The sequence below is a fragment of the Nestor notabilis genome, unplaced genomic scaffold, assembly GCF_000696875.1.
Source record: "Nestor notabilis isolate BGI_N333 unplaced genomic scaffold, ASM69687v1 scaffold4452, whole genome shotgun sequence".
In the NCBI taxonomy this organism is placed as follows: Eukaryota; Metazoa; Chordata; class Aves; order Psittaciformes; family Psittacidae; genus Nestor; species Nestor notabilis.
The window spans coordinates 136,118-150,059 of NW_009917749.1; positions in this window are offsets into that span (position 1 = coordinate 136,118).

The following is a 13,942-nucleotide window of genomic DNA, read 5'->3' on the forward strand; positions in this document are numbered from 1 at the left end:
CATTACGCCATCAGGTGGTGTAAACCAGAGTAACTTCAACAGAATTCAAAGAATAGCACAGACTTGATGCAATGCAGTCCTTTATCCTTAATCTGTTATTTTCTGTTTATTAGAGTTTTACCGTATGGGAGTTAATTTACGTAGATTTATGTGCACTGACAATATTTAGGTAGGTGCTAGCACATGCACACCAAGAGGATGGAGAACGAAACCTATCATCATTGGACATGTCCACAGTGAGTAGATCCTGAGGTCTCTGGAGAGGCTTTGCCTGGGGAAGCATCTCTCTACCCAAGCTAAATGAGAAATTGTCTTAACCTCAAAAGAAAGAAATCCTGAGCCTGAACACAGTGCAGCCTTGAAATGCAGTAACACCCAGAGAGAGGTTTGCTATTAAAATTCTATGGCAAAGGGAAAGACTGCTTCTCCTGAAAGCTCAGTAAAGCACACCACCAAACCCCAAGTGCCACTCATCTCTTCTGACAGGACGTGGTTATGCTCATCTAACCAGCAACAAGCCTGAATGGGCTTTCAGGTTCCGCTGCCTTATTCAACCCTAACCTAAACCTCACCACTGCCTTCTGAGCAGGGGGCTTATTTACCTGAGGAGAGAATCTGGCCAGTTCTTCTGGTGCAGAGCTGCTGCTGCAAGGTCTGTCTGCAAATCTGCAGCTGGTTTGCAAGGGGTAGGGCAACAGGTCACTTCCCCATATATGATCTATAAGGGTGGGCAACTGCACTGAAGCCCAACACTTGCACCAGATAGTTGCATGGCTCTAGTTTGATTACATGATGGAAACCAACTCTGTATCCTGTGCAGCTCCATAGTCTTTCTTCTTGTGAGAAACAAGGCATCATGTCTTGCTTGGCATAAAGGGGATGCCAAACAACCCCTGCATGTTATTGTCTTGTTTCTGCTGCTGTACTGAGGATAAACATCCTGCATGGAACATTTTATCAGCTGTAGTAAATGTTCATTCTTTATTAATTCTATTTGGAATCAATAATTGATGCTGCTGCCTCCTTTACAATTCCCCTATTACAGGTTTAGTACTGTGCAGCCTAAAACTTGCATGCCAATTACAAGGTTATCAGCCCCCTGTGACATCCTGCTGCTAACAAAGCAGGACAGGTTTGCTGCTAACCTACGGGTGGAAAGGCTTTGTGGTCTCTTATCTGCCCCTTGAGCCAGTGCACATCCCTGGAGCATCTCTTAAAAATCAAGGTAATTTGCATGCTGCATTTTAGAAACCAAATAGGTCAAGACTAGGGAGACAGAATTTCCTTAGCTTCTAGCTAATGTCTTCAGCCATTACCTCCTCTCATGTTAGTCCATGGCACATCAGGGTTCTTTCTTGGCTGCTTTTTTGCCTAATGCATTAAGCAACAGGAGAGAAACCCTAACCTTATAAGTTTATTTCTGTACCAGACACAATGCCAGGATGGGAGATGTGTGCCAGCAGCACAGCCCTATCTCAGCCACACTACTAGTGGCTGTTGACCCTCCTGTGGGTAGAAAGAGACTTTCAAAAGTTCGCAGGATATCAGATAAAGGCTCAGTTAATACCACACATCTCAGTAGCCCCTTTCATGCCAGAATGGCAAATGGATTTTGCACACGCTGTTGAAGCACGCTTGCTTCTATCCCTCAGATATAGATTTTATCATCCTTTCACATGGCAGGGAAACAGGCAATGAGTTAGAAGAAAATTTTCTCAATTCATCTCTTTTCAGATCATTTAATTTTTGTGCTGTCTTCTCGCAGCTTCTTCCTCTCCCCTTCCCCTTCACCCTTAATCAAAACCAAGTCATCTAATTTGACAGAATATGATTTTACTTTTGAATCTGTGAAGATGCAACAGCAATAAGCCTGACCTGATACTGGGACAGACACTCAGCTGCCAGGAAGGTAGATGTAGCTGCTCAACTTTGTGGAGAAGAGAACTCAGGATTATTCTAAGGGCTTGCTCGGGCATTTTTCTCTCTCTTATTTGTTATGCTTATATCATGCTTTGGGGAAAATCCCCCAATGCTCTTTGCTGAGCATTCATGTTAGTTGGTGTGGTCCTTGCTACTCAACCTGCTGCTGGGCTGGGAGCTTACTGATTTATGACCACATCCCTGCTAAGATGCTTGGAGCTATAACGATTGGCCAACACCCAGCTCACAAATCCAGCTGAGAAGCTGTCATGCCAAATGCCTTGCATTGATTACTGAACTGGTGATTCTGTGGCTGCATCCCAAAGACTGCTCCTCCCGAGCATGTCTTGGCTTCTCTGCAAGCCCATAATTTATCTGAGCCATGAAGCAACAGCCACATTTGCTCCAGTTTTGCTTCAAGGTTGTTTGCTTCATCTTGCGCAAACATAGGGGACAGCTCATGTATGATCTGATTCTCTTCCCCTCAGCTTTGTCCACATGCAGAGACAGCAGCTCACTGAAGTTCTTAACACATGGTTAATCCAAGTCCTTGTATAACCTGCTGGAAACTCTTCCTGCATCTGTTGTCCTTGTCGTTTCCTACTGATGTTTCCACTTGAATCTACAGATTTTGCCAATGGTATTATTTCTTTTGGTACCCAGTAACTTCTCTTTGGATTGCATTGTAATTGCCAAGTTCCTGGCTCATGTGATCCAAAAGGCCTATGAATGAGGTGGTCTGCCTTTGTCCCATATTTGAGCCCTGCATCATATCTGAGTCCATAGCACCAATTGCATTAGAATTGCCTTGGCCATCCTCAGTCTTTGCAAATAGGCTCCTCCTCACTTGGGCATTCAGTTCTCTTTGGTTTTGCCTACCAGAAGCGTAAATGGGATTATACTGTAGCTCTGCAGATAGTCACAGACCCAAAACATGAAAACAATGGAGCTATCTGCCAGCATAAGTGAATATGGGATTCAGAGTCTAATTAGATGGGGAGGCTGGGAACAAATATGTAAATAACAAGATAACTATTGTAAAAAATATTTTTAGCTATTTGTACTGCAGGATTTCTTGGTTTGCTCTGGGACTGTGAGATTTGTCTCTGGTTTCTTAGGAAAGAAGGAAAAATACATGCAAAGCAAACCATTGTTTGTCAGGGTTTGTTTTTCAAATATGCTGCAAAGGGGAAGAACAGATAAACACCACTCTGTTAAGATGAATATGAGAGAAAGGGGAAAAAGAAGGGTCTTAAAGATGATCAGCAGTCTGATGTCTCTGATCACAGTGCACATGGACATAGATGTGGTGTGAGTAGTTAAAACTAGAAATGCCTGACAAGAGCAGTTTAACAAGTGCTGCTTAATATATAATGGAGGAAGGAATAATAGGCAAGATCCTCAGAATGCCATAGAAATGCACAGCATTTTCTGGTGGAGTCATGGCACGTGGACAGACTTATAGGCTAGACACACAAAGGTACTTAGGCATGTTTTGAACAGTGGTCCCTTAGTGAAGAGCTCAGAGTGACCCAGGACAAAGAGCATCCTGCTCTGCAGCCCTGAGCTGACGCCAAACAGGCTCTTCATTGAATTGCTGCACAAGGCTCCTGTGAGGTGTGGTAGACAGCCTAGCTGGGGATCTGGCCATTGCATCAAGTTTACATGGGACTTGGGGGTTTAAAAGCTGCTGAAACAAAAGCCCCAGGCAGGAACCTTGTGTTCTGTGGCAGGTAACAGTGTTTGTAACGTGCTGATTGGCAGAAATAAAGGAAACTGGTCTTACTGGTAATGCAATTGCCATTTAAGATCAACCCAAACAACCCATGAAAAAGAAGTTGCCTAAAGGAGAGTCTGGCCTTTGAGTAAAAGCTGAAGGAAATTACTGTGATACCTCAGGGGAGACTCTAAAGAACTGATTTAAAATGGGTCAGAATAGTTCTTGGTACAAATTGCCCTGTGTGATTTCTTGTCTGCCAAGTACCGGCCTATCCCCACTCTCAACTCCCTACATCTTCAAGAACCTTTCCTCCCTCTTTCTTCATCCTCCTTTCCTGAACTCTCAACCCTTCTGCTTTAAATAGAAAGCATCTTTCCCTTCTGCTATGAAGTACAGACTTACAATTATCCTTAAAGAGGAAACAGCCACTTGCACAGAAGTGAGTTTCTACATTGCTTGAGCTTCAGCTCTATCTTTTCCAGGGACCTGCTTCCAGACTGGTAAATGCTTTAGCAGCTGAAAAAGCAAAATAATAAATGCTCTGAAAAGAAAAGAATAAGGTAAAAGAAAATAACATCCTTTGAGCTGGAAATTTGTTTTGCCCCATGGTATACCAGACGTTACCATGGTCTCTGAAGAATGAAGGATATTCCCTTTCAGTGCACAGGTATCACTAGGAAACACTTGGAAGTAGCTCACTTGCATTTAGAGTTGGCGCGGAGTTCATAACCTGTCCTGGATTAGTAGCCAGTAGGAGGGCAGCTTGCCATAGCTTGATATGACCTTTTCTTGGTCATCTTGAGATCTCTCTGCTCTTGGGGACAGGAGATTCAGCTTCTGATTGTTAGAAAAATTCATGTGAGGTGAGTCAGGCAATTACTTCATAGATGACTGCTAGTCTTGTTTCTAGTGAGCACAACTGAATGCAGCCAGCCCACACAAGGCCTTCATTACTGGTTCTAAATGAGATCTGGCTATGGGGCAGAGCTAACCCAAACCATTTACAGCATTCACATGTTTGTCTGCTTGGATACATCCAGCTGGTGCCTGCTGTAATACTTTCTGCATCTTCTGACCCACAGCACCATAAACTGAGAAACTGATGCTGGAGCACTAGCCATGACAGCTACATTTTTCTTTAATTCTATATAGAGTTTTGGGAGAACCAAGATAAATGAGATGTGCGCAGGATGAAATTGAGGTATGGAGTCAGGAAGGCAATCCCTGTGCCTGAATTTCATTTTCAAATCACAGTCGTGATTGCAGCTGTATCATTTCCTATCTCCCTTCCACTGTAGAGGCAGGGACCTCAGCATGGGGAAAGTGACAGGTTTTCTCCATCTTTTTCAATCTCAGGATCCACTAGTTTGTGCCGGGGGGAGAAGGAACCTTGTGTCACGCTGCTTCAGTGGCTTTTATTTTCATCTATGTAAAAATTACCCTTTTGAACATACAATTCTTATTTTTATTTCACCTCTGTTGCTGCAATGTGTGGAGGTTTTTCTTGTGGTGTTAAAGCCTGTTTCTTGTGGTTTGGGTGAACCACAGGCTCAGTGCTGCAATGGGTAACTCTGGCATTAACTGGTTGGCAGCAGAGCCACAAGAGCCTCAGCATCTTGTGGTCTTAACCACAGAGCCATGCCCTCTCCCTTTGTAAGAAACCTTGCCATTACTACTGCTTCAAAAGCTAATCTCTTGACCCTTCAACAGCTGTGACTCTGGGTCCACGAAGACCTGGGTCTCCTGCCCATTGCTCTGATAAGAACTGTGTGGTTGGGTTTCACCTCTAAGGCCTGCCTGTCATTTGAACTAGTGCTGACCAAGGGCTGGAGGGGCAGGGATGCAGCTTCCCTTCCTTGCCATGGCTGCAGCAGAAGGGCAAAGGCAGTGGACGGAGTGGGAGCCTTGAAGACATTTTGCCATTAAGTGGTGTAATTTAGTCTCTGCTCGATGTTTTGATTTTGCCCAGCTGTGTCTGTGTGCATTTAGATTAATCCTGTTAGCTGGCAGGAGCAGGGCTGCCTGCTGTTTATCAAGAGTGCTTGTGTGATTTCTACTTGATATGCAGTTGTCTTGGAGAGGAACTTTGCAGCCTTGCTCCTTGCTGTGGCTGGGCTCTTTTAAACCTAGCTGGGTGTCAAAAGGGACTGCTGCTGACGGCAGGCTGCTGTTTGCCTTGAGACTGAAACAGGAGGGGAAAAGGGCCATTGCCCTGGTCATCCAGAGGGCATTGATATGTGGCCATTGCATTTTGTCAGAGTAGAAACCAGCCAGTTTACGTGTATCTGTGCTACCACGTGGCTGGTGTTGTAACTTCTCCACATTGTGTTTTAGTGACTAGAAATGATCAGAAAAAGAGAAATTCTTCCTCACCACAAGTGACAGGAGCATTGTAGAAACTGAAGTGTGGGCTCTATCCCTCATTTTGCTAGGGAAAGTATGGACTGCTTTCTGAAATTAATTGCTCCTTTAACAAATTACTGCTCATTAGCCAAGCCACGGTGACTCTGCACACACTTAGCCTGTCTTATCTATGGAATGAAAAGACATTACCCTTAAAAATCTAACAATTAGCACAACTGAGTTTACTGGCAATAACTCTATCAGCTTTCGATAAAAAGTGATGCCCTACATTCCTAACTGCCATAATAATAAAGCACTATAATATAATATGCAGGTTCAAACTCCTACCTGGCTGGAGTATCTTGACAAGTCTTAATGCAAACTGAAGAGTTTGATCCTGTGGTAACAGAGGTGGGTGCCCAGAACTGCTGTCCTAGGATGAGCTCTGCATTTTCATTTGTACTCAGAGATTTGTGACCTTGTTCTTGTATTTCATTAGTCTAAGTCAGTCCTTTGGCCTAGACCTCTTTTTAATTGTACATATTTCAGTGAAACTTGCTGCGTTAGATCTGATGGAAGTGGAGCATCTAGAAAAGTTCACATAGGAATTAATCATCTCTCTGAGTAATGAAAACACAAAGTTGTTATGTTAGTTACGAAGGGCAAAAGTCCCTTATGCCTACTGAACATGAAAGTATGCTGGGATGGGATTTTTGTTCTTGATTGTTTCCCTCTACTTCCTGTGCAGCCGTTCTTTTAGCAGAAGCGAATGGATTTGGGAATACTCAGTTATTACATCTCCCTGAAATTATTTTTCTTAAAAGTGTATCAAATAATAAATGTGTCAGATGGTAAATTTTTCTTTTCTCATATTAATTAAATTCCAGAAAAATTTTACTCTGTTTAGGTTCCTCTGCTTCTTTGATCATGAGTATTATTCTATCGTTCCACCATCTCCTAAGCATTGCACACAGTTTCAGCCTGTGTGATTCTTGTCCCAGTAAATGTGCTACACTGAAACAAAAAGGGTGGAGGAAATTCCTGCATCCATCATGTCCTCTTCCTTCTTTGGCAAGACCAAGGTTCCCAGTGATGTAGGCTTTTTAGATAAAAGGTGGAGCTGTGCTGTAATCCCGTGTTCCCTGCAATACTAAGACCCTTAATCTGCTGAGTGGTTTTCAAATGTGCTTCCAATGTCTGCACGACAGTTGTTCTCAGAGAAGTATTTTTATGAGACTAGACTGTAGAACTCTTTGCTATCACATACTCCTAAGCTAAGGGACAAGTGGATTCACAATGGGATTAGGTATGTTTGAGGGAAAGAATCCTCTCCTGGCTGGAGATTAGACCTCAAGTTCCTGCCTTGCTACAAACTCCTTTTATGACCTTAAGCAAATCTCACCTTCTCTGTGCTCCTGTTGCCTGTGGTCATAAAATAGGGATTCATACTTGTAAGTGTTGGGATAATAAATGCAACAGGGAGCCTGATGCTGATGTTCAGCTATTATAGTAATAGGGAGCCACATCAGATATGTAGTTAATAGGATTTAAAAACACTAAAAGTGGTATTAATTAGGGACATAAGCTAAGTACTAACTGATGCGGTCATGAGGAAATAGCTCTCCCTAAACACAGTTTATCCCACATCTGTCTACTGGAATCTTCATCGAAGCATCTGGTACTGTCGGAAGGGTTTCTGAACCAGATGGACTTGCTCTGCAATTCAGTCTAACACTGTCTTTGTTCTTGCATCTCCTGACTGATTTCCCCCTAAAAGTTTCCATTTTTCATTTGCTGTGCATCCATAGGGATTGATTACTACAGAGCAGAATCTATACCCTACCCATGTGGAAACCCGTTACATACAACAAGCTTGATTGGGTCTGAGACTTTCTTTTTTTCCTAATGAAATTGTAAATCGTAAATTAATATTGTTGCTTGGTGTTTATTCTTCGGTGATTTAGCCAAAATGAAGTATGATGAATGAGAGGGAGGAGGAACTACAGATAACGTGTTTCTTTATCTTGGAAGCACATCACACGTCTGTATCACTGGCCTTTTCTATCTGCATTAAATGCGTATTTCAGGTACCTCTTGCCTATTCTCCTCCCCACATCACCACCGCAAGCCCAGTCATGTGTGTTTGCTGGCCCAGCCAGGTACCATCTTTTGTTGCCATCAGATGCCCTGGAAGTGAGTTGGGTGGAGAGTGTTTTTGTGGACACTGATGAGTTCCCACCACTCACAGAACCAAACACAACACTGAGGAGTCTCCTTGCTGATTACTGCTGCCAGGTTTTGGTAATGGATTAGGACAATGAGTTGGATGCCCTCAGTGACAATCCTCAGCCCAAGTAGAGCCAAAACTTGACTGATCAGAGTCTCAGCAAAACAGAGTGGAGAATTCAGCCTATGCTGCTCCTGCTGTTGTGAAACTGAATAGAGGCTGGTCTGATAAAGCAGAGTCAGGCTGGGAGACCCAGGGCACTGCTATCTCACCCGCCAGCTCCTGCTGTGCCTTTGACATTCACAGCATCAGCCAGCTGAGTACCTTGCCAGGACGAGCTGAGTGGTGTATTTTAATTAGAGTGAGAGTAAATTACATCGGACTATGAGAACCCGACTTTTTCACAACTGCTTGGGGAAAATAGAAAGACTAGCATTTTCAATTTAAGGTTTAGTTAGATAATGCCTGTTGGTGCCAGTAGATTACAGAGTGGATATTAAATCCTCCAGGATTTGCAACGGGAAAGTACTCACAGAATCCTTAAGTAGGCAGAAGAGCATGTCTATGGAGCTATCGTCCCCTGGAGGTCCTGAGCGGAAAGAGAAAATGTGAAGTAAATCTGTTCTTTGAAGGAGGCTCCACATAAAGAGCACACATATGCAGGCTGTGGCCTTTAAAGGTTTCCCTGTTAAGAAGCTTTCTTCCTCCTGACAGCAGCCAAATGGCATGTGAAAAGGTAATGGGGTCTGTCAAAATGCTGGAGCAGAAAAATGCAAGGCTGGGCTCCTGAGTGCTAACGTCCTTGCTGTGGGGTCTGAGACAGGTCTCTCTCAAAGATCCCACAAAAAGATCTTCTGTGCATGCTGTTCTTGTGGCACCTGAGTTGCAGGGACCCAAAAGCAGTTCACAAGTAACTCTGGTGCCGTGCTATTTAATAAAACCAGTGCAAATGGATGCTGCTGATGCAGGGGTTGAAGAGCAGTTCCTGACAGCAGCAAAGCAGAGTCGTCTTCCAGAGACTCAGGATCTGTTGGCTTATTTAGCCCATTCCAACTTCAGCAGGGCTGGAGCCACCTAGAACTTGTCAAGTTCTTCCTAGAGCTCATCAAAGTCAGGCTAACAAGGTTTAGGGTGCCAGCTGTAGGACGATTGTCCAACACTGCAATCCAAGGGAGACTGGCTAACACTATTGTAAAGCATCTGTATTAGGCCTTATGAGAGTCAACAAACAGGTAAGGCAGAGTTTGACAAAGTCTGCTTTAGGGTCCCCCTTGAAACACATAGTTCAGCATCAGCAGCTCTGGAGAAGCTGCTCCCTCTGGTCTGTGCCTGTGTCTCCTGGTGAGGGAACTACAGGCTATGTTTGCTTACCTTCCCAGGGAGAAAGTGTTGAAAACTTGTATTTACAAACCATTGAAGATCTTGTAATAACAAGTGATAGAAAGGGCAAAATGTTAATCCTTCATTACTGTAACATGCAGGATGCCTTCTCTAACAGTGCATAGCAACTATGCCAGCCAGGATTAAATGTATGGTTGATGGAAGTGTGTAAGATTACTAGTTTAAGTGCAGTAAAATGTGCAAATTAATTGCCACAGCTATCCATGCATGTTTTATTCAGCTTAAATGTGTTCTATTTTCCCTTATATAAGGAAAATATTAACCTGAAAGGGGTTTCCTTACAATTCTTTCTATTTAGAATTACGTAAAAATTCTTTCTATTGAGTTATTTAAGAGTTGTTTAAAAATCCAAGTAGAGGATTTTGAGCTGAGATAAAAAGGAACATATTGAACCAGGTTTGTATTTATCATTAGTGTTTCTGGATGGCTCTGCTGAGGCATGGGCCTCACTTGTACTGAGCAACAGAGTGTTTTCTATCTGTCCCCCTGCGAGCTACGGTGAACTGGTCCAGTGCATCATGGTCTGGAGGAAATGCTCTGTTAAGCTGCATCATTTCAAGGTTTGTAGCCTGAAAAGCTGAAAGTCTAAAGATCAGATCCTTAGCAATGAAAATTCAAAAGCTATTGTAATCTTTGATTGAACATCCCAATAGTTTTATTAAGAACATGTCCCTGTATTTTATGCTTGCTAATTAGGAAATTCAAAACCTTTATTTCTGTGTTATCTTTGCGCAAGAGAGTGGCAAATTTATCTCACTACAATATTGCAAAATCTTAAAGGTTCACAAGCAATTAGATTTTATTATTATTGTTTATGCCCCAGAAGAATTGTTCATTTAAAAACTTTATGGTTAATATGCACAAAGATAAAACAATTGCCTGTCTTGCTGTGGTGACAGAAGTGATTGAGTGAGCTGAATGAGTGATTAGTGAAGATCAGCTTTTGGAGCTATTTTCTTTGCTTTTTCACTGACTGTTGAAGCCAATTTACATCCAGGAAGGGGGTCTGTCCCTGTGTTACCTGTGTTTCCCTTGGACTAGCACAGATCATGCATCGTTCTGGTTCAGAAGCCCACAGTTACAGATCTGCTAGTAAAATTCAGCATGAACTTGCTCTTATCTGCGTGGCAGTCAGTGTCACTCCTTTTTGATTACCAGAAGGCTGTGATTACAGGCAGGTAGACTGTTACACAGGTACATGCCCTGCATCTCTGCAGCAGAGCCAGGCTCTGAAGCACTGCGGCTCAATGAGACCTGCTGCCCTGACCCCTAATTGCTGGGAGTGAAAGAGGGAGAAGACCTCTCCTGATCTCATCAGCATCCAGACCCTCTAAAGAGGTGTCACAGCTGCTCACGTCTCCTTCTGAGTCACACTGACTGTACATTTTGTCACCGAGCCTTTCTATGACAGCCCAGCTTCGGGTGTCCAAGTGTCCTGCCTGGACCAGAGAGACCTATCACACCCCACCCCGCCCCCACCCCGCACACCCCCCCCCCCCCCCTTCTCTCAGGGATCTCATTGGGATGGATTGCTGAAGCCTGACCTCAGAGCTGGGCGTGCAGCAGCACTGAGCTCAGGCCACACTTCCAGGCTGTGAAGTTCATTATGTGTGTCTGGGACTGCTCTGACTAGACTCTCTAAGCAGGCATCTAGCCCTGCAGCAGCAAGGTTCATTACTCCATCCCCATGCCACCGGCACGGCCAGTCCTGCTCATTGCCTCTGACTGCTCAGGTGATGAGCTCCATTATTTGTTCTAGTGCTGAAGAGTCCAGGAGTGCAGAGCGTGCTTGTAGCTTGCTCTTCTCATGCTTAAATGGTGGAACTGAGACGTTTGCAGCAATTTCAGGACAGGAAGAAGATTTCTCTTTGATTGCTTTTTAATCACAGTAATAACAGTAATGGAAGCAGTGAGTGGAATTGATGGGAAAGAGCTGAGCTCTGTTCCCTGGTAACTCCCATGTGGGGTAAACAAGGAGGATTTACTGGCTTCTCAAGTGAATCGGTAGTATCCTTGCTCTTTGTGAATGACTGTCAGCAATGTCTGGGGAAAAATAGCTGATATCTAGTACCTGGGAGAAGAAATATGCCAGGCATCCTCTGGAATGTGTATCTAGGGTATATGAATAAAACTTGCCTGGTTCTGTTCTTATTCCCACAGATTCACGTGTACAATTGTTCTTTTAAGTGGCTGTCAGGGCTACGTCTATGCATGTCTGGCCCTGAACCCACATATTTAGTATCCCACAAGGGATTTATTCTTTTCTTCAGAGACTAGAGAGGCCATGATATAGTCAAGCAGTGTGAGCTCTGCAGAGTCGGAGGTCTGTTTCCCCACAAGGGTTCAAGGGGATATAGGGTCCCATAACCAACCTCTCAGGGGGACTTGGGTCCAGGCTGGGGCAAAACCGTGCCTCAGCCCATTTCCTTACAGCCTGGTCTTTCCCAGGCTGATTTTGGCTAGCACACATGTGAGCAAGAGCTTTCCTTCGGTGTGAACTGGTGAGGTTTAACGCTGGCAGGGGAAAAGCATTGAAATCATGAACAACAACAGGCTTGAGGGGTTTCTGGAAATGTCCTTGCAGGGAAGGACTTGTTTGGGAACTGACCTAGCTGGGCATATCTGCAGGGTAGTCTGAAGGTATTATATTACAATTGCATCCATCAGTCTTTCATGTTCAAGGATGTGGGAATTTTCTCTGGTTTGACATGACTTTGACTCATCCATAAAGCTGTGAAAAGAAAACCTCTAGGAAAACGGGTTCTCCAAACTAAAGAATATTTTGAAGGGGCTTAACCTCATTGAGACTCTTACAAGCATACAAACACCAAAGACAGACCTCAAACCCATTGTTTTTGGTCAGACATGGAGCTTTCTCCTTTATTTCTGCAGTATGTTGCACACGTGAAGGGCCTCACTTACATCAACGCAGTCGTGTCCTGTCTGAGGAGGTGGAATTCCTCTTGCTTTGCTGATCAAGACAAACACGATAAAAACAGTTCATGCACAATACACCTCGAAGCCGCGCTGTTAGTTCCCTATCGAGGTACAGTGGGGCTGGAAGGAGGGGTCCAGCATCCTCCCAGGCTAGCACAAGTGGGGAGCAGCTCCGTTCCTGTTGCCGGAGTGTGCCGGTGTGGGAAGTCATGTGTGTGTGATCTGAGTGAGGCCCTTGAAGTGAGGAGAGGACAGGGAGCAAACAGGCTGCGGGGACGGGACAAGGGGACACTCTTCCATTTGTGTGCTAGGCGAGGGGCAGTGCAGCCCCCAGCTGGCACCGCAACAAGCCTTCTATAAGGCAGGAAAGAAGGGGTGAATTTTAATATCCAAGGTTTGGAAGAGGAGGGGAGGGATCACACCCACATTTTGGAATATCAAAGGAGGTGGTAGAAGGTCTTACTGGGGCGAAAGGGACACAAGTGCTTACTGGATGCCTGCTCGGGGGCAAAAAAACCTGATATCTGGGGAGGGCTTATTTTATCCTTTCACAAACATACTCAAACCCTTCATGCATTTCCTAGCAACTCTATCTCAGTTTCCTTTTCTTCACATCCTTCCCTGCCATGCTATCCCCTTCCCCGCTGGACATTTAGGAAAAAAATAGTTATAACAAGTGCCATTTCAGGTATTCGGGAGCAACCAAGTTTTGACTGAGGTGTCGCATTAAAAAGCACTGTCTTTGCCCAGCAAGAAAGTCATCTTCAGGGAGTGAATAGGTGTTACCTCTCAGCAAGGTATTGCAAGCATTTGGGGGTAGGAAAGGTTGGGGGAAGCCATTCCAAAAACTGCTTGAACAGAGCAAACCATGAAAAGTAGCTGTTATGTCTTGTTTCTCTGACAGCTGCTCATCACTGTTTGAAGGCTCTGATCCTGCAATGGGCCATCTGCTCCAAGTGACTGGCCTTGGGAGGTTTCTACACAGCATGGACTGAACCTCTCAGCTTTGTCCAAGGGGAAGGAAAATAATCTCAGTGAGATCATGGGAAGCTCAACCAGCCCTGGCTGGTTTGCAGGCTGGGTGCTGATGTGATTTGTGTATCCAGGGGACAAACAAAAAATGCTATCCTGAGCAAAAAGCTATGGTATTAATTGTCATTGCCCATTGCAGAAAACAAAACAAAACCAAAAACAACCCCTGAACCACAATGAATTAATCAATTTTGGTTTAGGGGAATTAAAAAAAGCCAACACAAAACGAAAAAGCACCCACCACCTATGGCATCTAATCAATCTTATGTTAGTAGGATGGATTTTCTTTTTTGTTCCTTAATTTGAAAAGGTGGCTGGGGGGGTACTTTAATGGGATAGAAAGCCTTTCTGCCCTCCACCAG